The sequence below is a fragment of the Triturus cristatus genome, chromosome 3_2, assembly GCF_964204655.1.
Source record: "Triturus cristatus chromosome 3_2, aTriCri1.1, whole genome shotgun sequence".
Classification (NCBI taxonomy): Eukaryota; Metazoa; Chordata; class Amphibia; order Caudata; family Salamandridae; genus Triturus; species Triturus cristatus.
This window is the reverse complement of record NC_140584.1, coordinates 1,224,136,690-1,224,146,657: the sequence shown is the minus strand read 5'-3', so window position 1 is coordinate 1,224,146,657 and position 9,968 is coordinate 1,224,136,690.

Here is a 9,968-nt window from a genome sequence, read left to right as displayed (position 1 = left end):
CGGCGACCGCAGGCCCGGAGCCCTGCAGGCCCGGAGCCCTGCAGCCCCGGAGCCCTGCAGGCCCGGAGCCCTGCAGCCCCGGAGCCCTGCAGGCCCAGAGCCCTGCAGCCCCGGAGCCCTGCAGGCCCGGAGCCCTGCAGGCCCAGAGCCCTGCAGCCCTGGAGCCCTGCAGCCCTGGAGCCCTGCAGCCCTGGAGCCCTTCAGCCCGGAGCCCTGGAGCCCTGCAGGCCCGGAGCCCTGCAGGCCCGGAGCCCTGCAGGCCCGGAGCCCTGCAGCCCCGGAGCCCTGCAGGCCCGGAGCCCTGCAGGCCCGGAGCCCTGCACGCCCAGAGCCCTGCAGCCCCGGAGCCCTGCAGCCCCGGAGCCCTGCAGGCCCGGAGCCCTGCAGGCCCAGAGCCCTACAGCCCTGGAGCCCTGCAGCCCTGGAGCCCTGCAGCCCCGGAGCCCTGCAGCCCCGGAGCCCTGCAGCCCCGGTGCCCTGCAGCCCCGGAGCCCTGCAGCCCTGGAGCTCTGGAGCCCTGCAGCCCTAGAGCCCTGCAGCCCTGGAGCCCTGCAGCCCTGGAGCCCTGCAGCCCTGCAGCCCCGGAGCCCTGCAGCCCCGGAGCCCTGGAGCCCTGCAGCCCTGGAGCCCTGCAGCCCTGCAGCCCCGGAGCCCTGCAGCCACGGAGCCCTGCGTGGGCAGGCGGTAACCCCAGCGCGAAGGCTCGGGGTTGGACAGATGGGAGTCCTTTCAGTCCCGGCCATCTGGTTGCACCTTTCACCCCTTGGCCATCTGGTCACGCGCAATGCTTTCCAATAGGGCGACCAGATGGCCGGGCTCGCCTGGAAGTCTCCCGGATCCCAGCCAGGGCTCCAGGAGGCCGGCCGCGTTCGCCCCTAGGGTCTCCTCCGTCACTCGGAGCGCGAGGGTTACAAGAAAAGTGGGTAGCCTTCCTCCGGATTAGTAGGGGCAGGGTATGCCGGGGCACCCCTCCAGGGGATGGCGGTTCTCAGGCGGGGACCAGATGGGCCAAGCCCAGATGACACTTCCCCGGGGCGTCCGGTGCTCCCTCCTCCAGCCCGCGGCGAGGCAAAGTGCCCAGGACGGGCAGCATGGGTCCCCCGGGCGTCCAACGAGGCCTGCAGCCCCAAAGCCCTGCAGCCCTGGAGCCCTTCAGCCCGGAGCCCTGGAGCCCTGCAGGCCCGGAGCCCTGCAGGCCCGGAGCCCTGCAGGCCCGGAGCCCTGCAGCCCCGGAGCCCTGCAAGCCCGGAGCCCTGCAGCCCCAGAGCCCTGCAGGCCCAGAGCCCTGCAGCCCCGGAGCCCTGCAGGCCCAGAGCCCTGCAGGCCCAGAGCCCTGCAGCCCTGGAGCCCTGCAGCCCTGGAGCCCTGCAGCCCTGGAGCCCTGCAGCCCTGGAGCCCTTCAGCCCGGAGCCCTGGAGCCCTGCAGGTCCGGAGCCCTGCAGGCCCGGAGCCCTGCAGCCCCGGAGCACTGCAGGCCCGGAGCCCTGCAGCCCCGGAGCCCTGCAGGCCCGGAGCCCTGCAGCCCCGGAGCCCTGCAGCCCCGGAGCCCTGCAGGCCCGGAGCCCTGCAGGCCCAGAGCCCTGCAGCCCTGGAGCCCTGCAGCCCTGGAGCCCTGCAGCCCTGGAGCCCTGCAGCCCCGGAGCCCTGCAGCCCCGGAGCCCTGCAGCCCCGGAGCCCTGCAGCCCTGGAGCTCTGGAGCCCTGCAGCCCCGGAGCACTGCAGGCCCGGAGCCCTGCGTGGGCAGGCGGTAACCCCAGCGCGAAGGCTCGGGGTTGGACAGATGGGAGTCCTTTCAGTCCCGGCCATCTGGATGCACCTTTCCCCCCTCGGCCATCTGGTCACGCGCAATGCTTTCCAATGGGGCGACCAGATGGCCGGGCTCGCCTGGAAGTCTCCCGGATCCCAGCCAGGGCTCCAGGAGGCCGGCCGCGTTCGCCCCTAGGGTCTCCTCCGTCACTCGGAGCGCGAGGGTTACAAGAAAAGTGGGTAGCCTTCCTCCGGATTAGTAGGGGCAGGGTATGCCGGGGCACCCCTCCAGGGGATGGCGGTTCTCAGGCGGGGACCAGATGGGCCAAGCCCGGATGACACTTCCCCGGGGCGTCCGGTGCTCCCTCCTCCAGCCCGCGGCGAGGCAAAGTGCCCAGGACGGGCTGCATGGGTCCCCCGGGCGTCCAACGAGGCCTGCAGCCCCAAAGCCCTGCAGCCCTGGAGCCCTTCAGCCCGGAGCCCTGGAGCCCTGCAGGCCCGGAGCCCTGCAGGCCCGGAGCCCTGCAGGCCCGGAGCCCTGCAGGCCCGGAGCCCTGCAGCCCCAGAGCCCTGCAGGCCCAGAGCCCTGCAGCCCCGGAGCCCTGCAGCCCCGGAGCCCTGCAGCCCCGGAGCCCTGCAGGCCCAGAGCCCTGCAGCCCTGGAGCCCTGCAGCCCTGGAGCCCTGCAGCCCTGGAGCCCTGCAGCCCTGGAGCCCTTCAGCCCGGAGCCCTGGAGCCCTGCAGGTCCGGAGCCCTGCAGGCCCGGAGCCCTGCAGCCCCGGAGCACTGCAGGCCCGGAGCCCTGCAGCCCCGGAGCCCTGCAGGCCCGGAGCCCTGCAGCCCCGGAGCCCTGCAGCCCCGGAGCCCTGCAGGCCCGGAGCCCTGCAGGCCCAGAGCCCTGCAGCCCTGGAGCCCTGCAGCCCTGGAGCCCTGCAGCCCTGGAGCCCTGCAGCCCGGGAGCCCTGCAGCCCCGGAGCCCTGCAGCCCCGGAGCCCTGCAGCCCTGGAGCTCTGGAGCCCTGCAGCCCTAGAGCCCTGCAGCCCCGGAGCCCTGCAGCCACGGAGCCCTGCGTGGGCAGGCGGTAACCCCAGCGCGAAGGCTCGGGGTTGGACAGATGGGAGTCCTTTCAGTCCCGGCCATCTGGTTGCACCTTTACCCCCTCGGCCATCTGGTCACGCGCAATGCTTTCCAATGGGGCGACCAGATGGCCGGGCTCGCCTGGAAGTCTCGATGAGGGTCCATTTGCCTCCCGGATCCCAGCGAGGGCTCCAGGAGGTCGGGTACATTCGCGCCTTGGGTCCCCTCTGTCACCTCGTGCGCACGGATTAAAAGAAAGGGGGGTAATTTTCCTCCGGATTACTAGGGAGAGGGTCAATCAGACCTCCGAGTGGTTTTGCGATTCTGAATCAGGGGAAGGCAGACCCGGGGCCCGCCCGCCGGGGTCCCCAGGGGCCCGGGTACGCTCCAGCCTCTCAGCCCCTTCCCAATGGTCCTTTCTCTCCGAGTTTTCTGTGTCAGAGCCCCGTGAGGTCCATGGATCCCGAGACAGGGGAAGGCAGCACCCGGGCCCGCCCGAAGTGGGGCCCCCAGGGGCCCGGGTACGCACACCTGCCTCTCAGCCCCCTTCCCGATGGTCCTTTTTCTCCGAGTTTGCTGGGTCAGAGCTCCATGAGGTCCGGCGATCCCGAGACGGGGGAAGGCAGACCCGGGGCCCGCCCGCCGGGGCCCCCAGGGGCCCGGGTACGCTCCTGCCTCTCAGCCCCTTCCCGATGGTCCTATCTCTGCCGGGTTTGCTGGGTCAGACCTCCGTGAGGTCCAGGGATCCCGAGATGGGGGAAGGCAGACCCGGGGCCTGCCCGGGTCCCCAGGGGCCCGGGTACGCTCCTGCCTCTCAGCCCCTTCCCGATGGTCCTTTTTTCGCCGGGTTTGCTGGGTCAGACCTCCGTGAGGTCCGGCAATCGTGAGACGGGGGAAGGCAGACCCGGGGCCCGCCCGCCAGGGCCCCCAGGTGCCCGGGTACGCACCTGCCTCTCAGCCCCTTCCCGATGGTCTTTTTTTCTCCGGGTTTGCTGGGTCAGACCTCCGTGAGGTCCGGCGACCGCGAGACGGGGAAGGCAGCGCCCGGGGCGAAACCCCTCCAGACGCGATCCGGGGAAACAGGGCGTGCGCTGCCGGCTACGCCGGGCACCCCCGCCCTTGGCAGGGTTTGCCCGGCCTTCCCCGGCTCCCCCCCACGAACGCTCCGGCGTTTTCTTTCCGACTACGACCTCAGATCAGACGTGGCGACCCGCTGAATTTAAGCATATTACTAAGCGGAGGAAAAGAAACTAACCAGGATTCCCCCAGTAACGGCGAGTGAAGAGGGAAGAGCCCAGCGCCGAATCCCCGTCCAGCGGCGAGCGCGGGAAATGTGGCGTACAGAAGACCGACTCCCCGGCGTCGCTCAGGGGGCCCAAGTCCTTCTGATCGAGGCTCACCCCGCGGACGGTTTTAGGCCAGTAGCGGCCCCCGGCGCGCCGGGATCGGGTCTTCTCGGAGTCGGGTTGCTTGGGAATGCAGCCCAAAGCGGGTGGTAAACTCCATCTAAGGCTAAATACGGGCGCGAGACCGATAGCCAACAAGTACCGTAAGGGAAAGTTGAAAAGAACTTTGAAGATAGAGTTCAAGAGGGCGTGAAACCGTCGAGAGGTAAAGGGGTGTGGTCCGTGCAGTCCGCCCGGAGGATTCAACACGGCGGGAAGGTCGGTGGCCCGGGAGTTCCGGATCCCCTCCGCGGGACCGGCGCCAGGGCCCTACCCAGCCCCCGCAGGGTGCATTTCCTGTGCGCCGTGACCGGCTCCGGGTCGGCTGGGAAGGCTTCGGGGTGGCAGGTGGCCCTTCGCTTCTGGTGGAGGGTGTTACAGCCCCCCTGGCAGCAGCTTCGCCGTGTCCGCGGGGCCGAGGGAGATTCGACCGCCTCCGTGCCCTCCCCCGGGCACCCGTTCCCAGCCGCCCCTCGGGGCGCGCCGGGGCGGTTGAAGGGGGGACGGGGCCCCCTGCTCCCGGCGCGACTGTCGACTGGGGCGGATTGTTCTCAGTGCGCCCCGACCGCGTCGCGCCGCCGGGCGGGGAGGCCCACGCCGGGCGCCCTCCTCCAGCCCGCGGCGTGGCAAAGTGCCCAGGACGGGCTCCATGGGTCCCCCGGGCGTCCACCGAGGCCTCCAGCCCCAAAGCCTTGCAGCCCTGGAGCCCTTCAGCCCGGAGCCCTGGAGCCCTGCAGGCCCGGAGCCCTGCAGGCCCGGAGCCCTGCATCCCCGGAGCCCTGCAGCCCGGGAGCCCTGCAGGCCCAGAGCCCTGCAGGCCCAGAGCCCTGCAGCCCTGGAGCCCTGCAGCCCCGGAGCCCTGCAGCCACGGAGCCCTGCAGCCACGGAGCCCTGCAGCCACGGAGCCCTGCGTGGGCAGGCGGGAACCCTAGCGCGAAGGCTCGGGGTTGGACAGATGGGAGTCCTTTCAGTCCCGTCCATCTGGTTGCACCTCTCCCCTCGGCCATCTGGTCGCGCGCAATGCTTTCCAATGGGGCGACTAGATGGCCGGGCCAGCCTGGAAGTCCCGATGAGGGTCCATTTGCCTCGCGGATCCCAGCCAGGGCTCCAGGAGGCCGGGCGCGTCCGCGCCTAGGGTCTCCTCCGTCACTCGGAGCGCGAGGGTTACAAGAAAAGTGGGTAGCCTTCCTCCGGATTAGTTTGGGCAGGGTATGCCGGGACACCCCTCCCTGGGATGGCGGTTCTCAGGCGGGGACCAGATGGGCCAAGCCCGGACGACACTTCCCCGGGGCGTCCGGTGCTCCCTCCTCCAGCCCTCGGCGAGGCAAAGTGCCCAGGACGGGCTCCATGGGTCCCCCGGGTGTCCACCGAGGCCTGCAGCCCCAAAGCCCTGCAGCCCTGGAGCCCTTCAGCCCGGAGCCCTGGAGCCCTGCAGGCCTGGAGCCCTGCAGGCCCGGAGCCCTGCAGGCCCGGAGCCCTGCAGCCCCGGAGCCCTGCAGGCCCGGAGCCCTGCAGCCCCGGAGCCCTGCAGGCCCAAATCCCTGCAGCCCCGGAGCCCTGCAGCCCCGGAGCCCTGCAGGCCCGGAGCCCTGCAGGCCCGGAGCCCTGCAGGCCCGGAGCCCTGCAGCCCTGGAGCCCTGCAGCCCTGGAGCCCTGCAGCCCTGGAGCCCTGCAGCACTGGAGCCCTTCAGCCCGGAGCCCTGGAGCCCTGCAGGCCCGGAGCCCTGCAGGCCCGGAGCCCTGCAGGCCCGGAGCCCTGCAGCCCGGAGCCCTGCAGGCCCAGAGCCCTGCAGCCCCGGAGCCCTGCAGCCCCGGAGCCCTGCAGGCCCGGAGCCCTGCAGGCCCAGAGCCCTGCAGCCCTGGAGCCCTGCAGCCCCGGAGCCCTGCAGCCCCGGAGCCCTGCAGCCCCGGAGCCCTGCAGCCCTGGAGCCCTGCAGTCCTGGAGCCCTGGAGCCCTGCAGCCCTAGAGCCCTGCAGCCCTGGAGCCCTGCAGCCCTGGAGCCCTGCAGCCCTGCATCCCCGGAGCCCTGCAGCCCTGGAGCCCTGGAACCCTGCAGCCATGGAGCCCTGCAGCCCTGCAGCCCCGGAGCCCTGCAGCCACGGAGCCCTGCGTGGGCAGGCGGGAACCCCAGCACGAAGGCTCGGGGTTGGACAGATGGGAGTCCTTTCAGTCCCGGCCATCTGGTTGCACCTTTCCCCCCTCGGCCATCTGGTCACGGGCAATGCTTTCCAATGGGGCGACCAGATGGCCGGGACGGCCTGGAAGTCTTGATGAGGGTCCATTTGCCTCCCGGATCCCAGCCAGGGCTCCAGGAGGCCGGTCGCGTTCGCCCCTAGGGTCTCCTCCGTCACTCGGAGCGCGAGGGTTACAAGAAAAGTGGGTAGCCTTCCTCCGGATTAATAGGGGCAGGGTATGCCGGGACACCCCTCCAGGGGATGGCGGTTCTCAGGCGGGGACCAGATGGGCCAAGCCCGGACGTCACTTCCCCGGGGCGTCCGGTGCTCCCTCCTCCAGCCCGCGGCGAGGCAAAGTGCCCAGGACGGGCTCCATGGGTCCCCCGGGCGTCCAACGAGGCCTGCAGCCCCAAAGCCCTGCAGCCCTGGAGCCCTTCAGCCCGGAGCCCTGGAGCCCTGCAGCCCCGGAGCCCTTCAGCCCCGGAGCCCTGCAGCCCTGGAGCCCTGGAGCCCTGCAGCCCTAGAGCCCTGCAGCCCTGGAGCCCTGCAGCCCCGGAGCCCTGGAGCCCTGCAGCCCTGGAGCCCTGCAGCCCTGCAGCCCCGGAGCCCTGCAGCCACGGAGCCCTGCGTGGGCAGGCGGGAACCCCAGCGCGAAGGCTCGGGGTTGGACGGATGGGAGTCCTTTCAGTCCCGGCCATCTGGTTGCACCTTTCCCCCCTCGGCCATCTGGTCACGCGCAATGCTTTCCAATGGGGCGACCAGATGGCCGGGCCGGCCTGGAAGTCCCGATGAGGGTCCATTTGCCTCCCGGATCCCAGCCAGGGCTCCAGGAGGCCGGCCGCGTTCGCCCCTAGGGTCCCCTCCGTCACCCGGAGCGCGCGGGTTACAAGAAAGGACGGTAGCCTTCCTCCGGATTAGTAGGGGCAGGGTATGCCGGAACACCCCTCTGGCGCTGGCGGTTCTTTGCCGGGGACCAGATGGGCTGCTCCCGGGCAACATCCTCCCAGGCCTCCGGGGCTTCCCTCCTCCAGCCCGCGGCGTGGTAAAGTGCCCAGGGACGGGCTCCACGGGTCCCGGGCAGTCCTCCCCCGGGCGCCCGGGCCCGCGGGCCCCGAGAGCTCCGGTGGTCCTCCCCATGCATGAGGCCCACCCGGGGTCCCCCGAGCCCACCCCGGGAAGCAGAGTCCCCCCGAGACCTTGGCGGGTGGGCAGGCGGGAGCCCTACCGCTATGGCAGACGGGAGTCTTCAGGTGCCGGCCATCTGGTCGCTCCTTGCCCCTCGGCCATCTGGTCGCGCGCAAGGCTTTCCAATGGGGCGACCAGATGGCTGGGCCGGCCTGGAAGTCCCGATGAGGGTCCATTCGCCTCCCGGATCCCAGCCAGGGCTCCAGGAGGCCGGGCGCGTTCGCCCCTTGGGTCCCCTCCGTCACCCGAAGCGCACGGGTTACAAGAAAGGAGGGTAGCCTTCCTCCGGATTACTAGGGACAGGGTACTCTGGGACCCCTCTCGGTCCTCAGCCGGCAGCTGGATGGCCCGGATGCCGCCCCATCCCCGGGGCCTGCCGCGTGGCAGGGTGCCCGGGACGGGGTCCGGAGGGCCCGTGGAGGCTTCCTCTGTGCCTGCAGTCCTGGGAGCACCGGCTGGGTCCAGGGGCCGGGCCCCTGGTCGGGGTCTCTGGCCCCGTCCCCCGGCACTGCCAAAGGCCCGGGACGGGCTTCCGTTGTGGCCGGGGAGCCTCCCCTCGCTGGCTTGGGTTCAGGAGCTCCGGCTGGGCCCCTGGGGTGCCCGGGGAGGGCGGCCTCCCCACCCCGGGCTCCGTCCTGGGTCCTGCTGCATGGCAGGGTGCCCAGGGCGGGGTCCGGAGGGCCCGGGGAGGCTCCCCCTGTGCCTCCGGGCCTGGGAGCCCCGGCTGGGTCCAGGGGCCTGGGCGGGCCCCGGGTGGGGGGCTCCGTCCCCGGGCACCGTCCCCCAGGCCGGCGGCACTCCCAAAGGCCCGGGACGGGGTTCCGTTGTGGCCGGGGAGCCTCCCCTCGCTCGTCTGGGTTCAGGAGCTCCGGCCGGACCCCTGGGTGCCCCGGGGAGGGCGGCCTCCCCACCCCGGGCTCCGTACTGGGTCCTGCCGCGTGGCAGGGTGCCTGGGGCAGGGTCCGGAGGGCCCGGGGAGGCTCCCCCTGTGCCTCCGGGCCTGGGAGCCCCAGCTGGATCCAGGGGCCCAGTCGGGCCCCGGGTTAGGGTCTCCATCCCCTGGCCCCGTCCCCCGGCCTGCGGCACTGCCAAAGGCCCGGGACGGGGTTCCGTTGTGGCCGGGGAGCCTCCCCTCTCTGGATTGAGTTCAGGAGCTCCGGCCGGGCCCCTGGGGGCCCCGGGGAGGGTGGCCTCCCCACCGTGGACTCTGTCCTGGGTCCTGCCGTGTGGCAAGGTGCCTGGGGCGCGGTCCGGAGGTCCCGGTGAGGCTCCCCCTGCGCCTCCGGGCCCGGGAGCCCCGGCTGGGTCCAGGGGCCCGGTCAGGCCCCGGGTCGGGTGCCCCGGGTTCCTTCCCCCGGCCTGCCGCTCTGCCAAGGGCCCGGGACTGGGGTCTGTCGGTCCCGTGCAGGCCTCTCCTGCTTGTCAAGGATTTCTGCGGGCCCCGGGTCGGAGGGCCCGCCGGGTCCCCCACGCAGCCTCCATGGCTGAGGCCCAGCCGGGGCCCTGGGCCTCCGGCGCCCCATGCCCCGGCACACGCTCCCTCGTTTGTTGGGGCGCAGAGCGACCAGATACCTTCCCTTCCGAGCCCGGCCATCTGGTCGCGCCTGTCCCCCTCGGCCATCTGGTCGCGCACGTCCCATTTTTCAAAGTTTCCTTCGGCCATCTGGTCGCGCACGTCCCATTTTTCTAAGTTTCCTTCGGCCATCTGGTCGCGCACAATGCTTACCTATGGGGGCGACCAGATGGCCGGGCTCGCCTGGAAGTCTCGATGAGGGTCCATTTGCCTCCCGGATCCCAGCGAGGGCTCCAGGAGGTCGGGTACATTCGCGCCTTGGGTCCCCTCTGTCACCTCGTGCGCACGGATTACAAGAAAGGGGGTAATTTTCCTTCGGATTACTAGGGAGAGGGTCAATCAGACCTCCGAGTGGTTTTGCGATTCTGAATCAGGGGAAGGCAGACCCGGGGCCCGCCGGGGCCCCCAGGGGCCCGGGTACGCTCCAGCCTCTCAGCCCCTTCCCGATGGTCCTTTCTCCCCGAGTTTTCTGTGTCAGCGCCCCGTGAGGTCCGTGGATCCCGAGACAGGGGAAGGCAGCACCCGGGCCAGCCTGAAGCGGGGCCCCCAGGGGCCCGGGTACGCACACCTGCCTCTCAGCCCCCTTCCCGATGGTCCTTTTTCTCCGAATTTGCTGGGTCAGAGCTCCGTGAGGTCCGGCGATCCCGAGACGGGGGAAGGCAGACCCGGGGCCCCCCGCCGGGGCCCCCAGGGGCCCGGGTACGCTCCTGCCTCTCAGCCCCTTCCCGATGGTCCTATCTCCGCCGGGTTTGCTGGGTCTGACCTCCG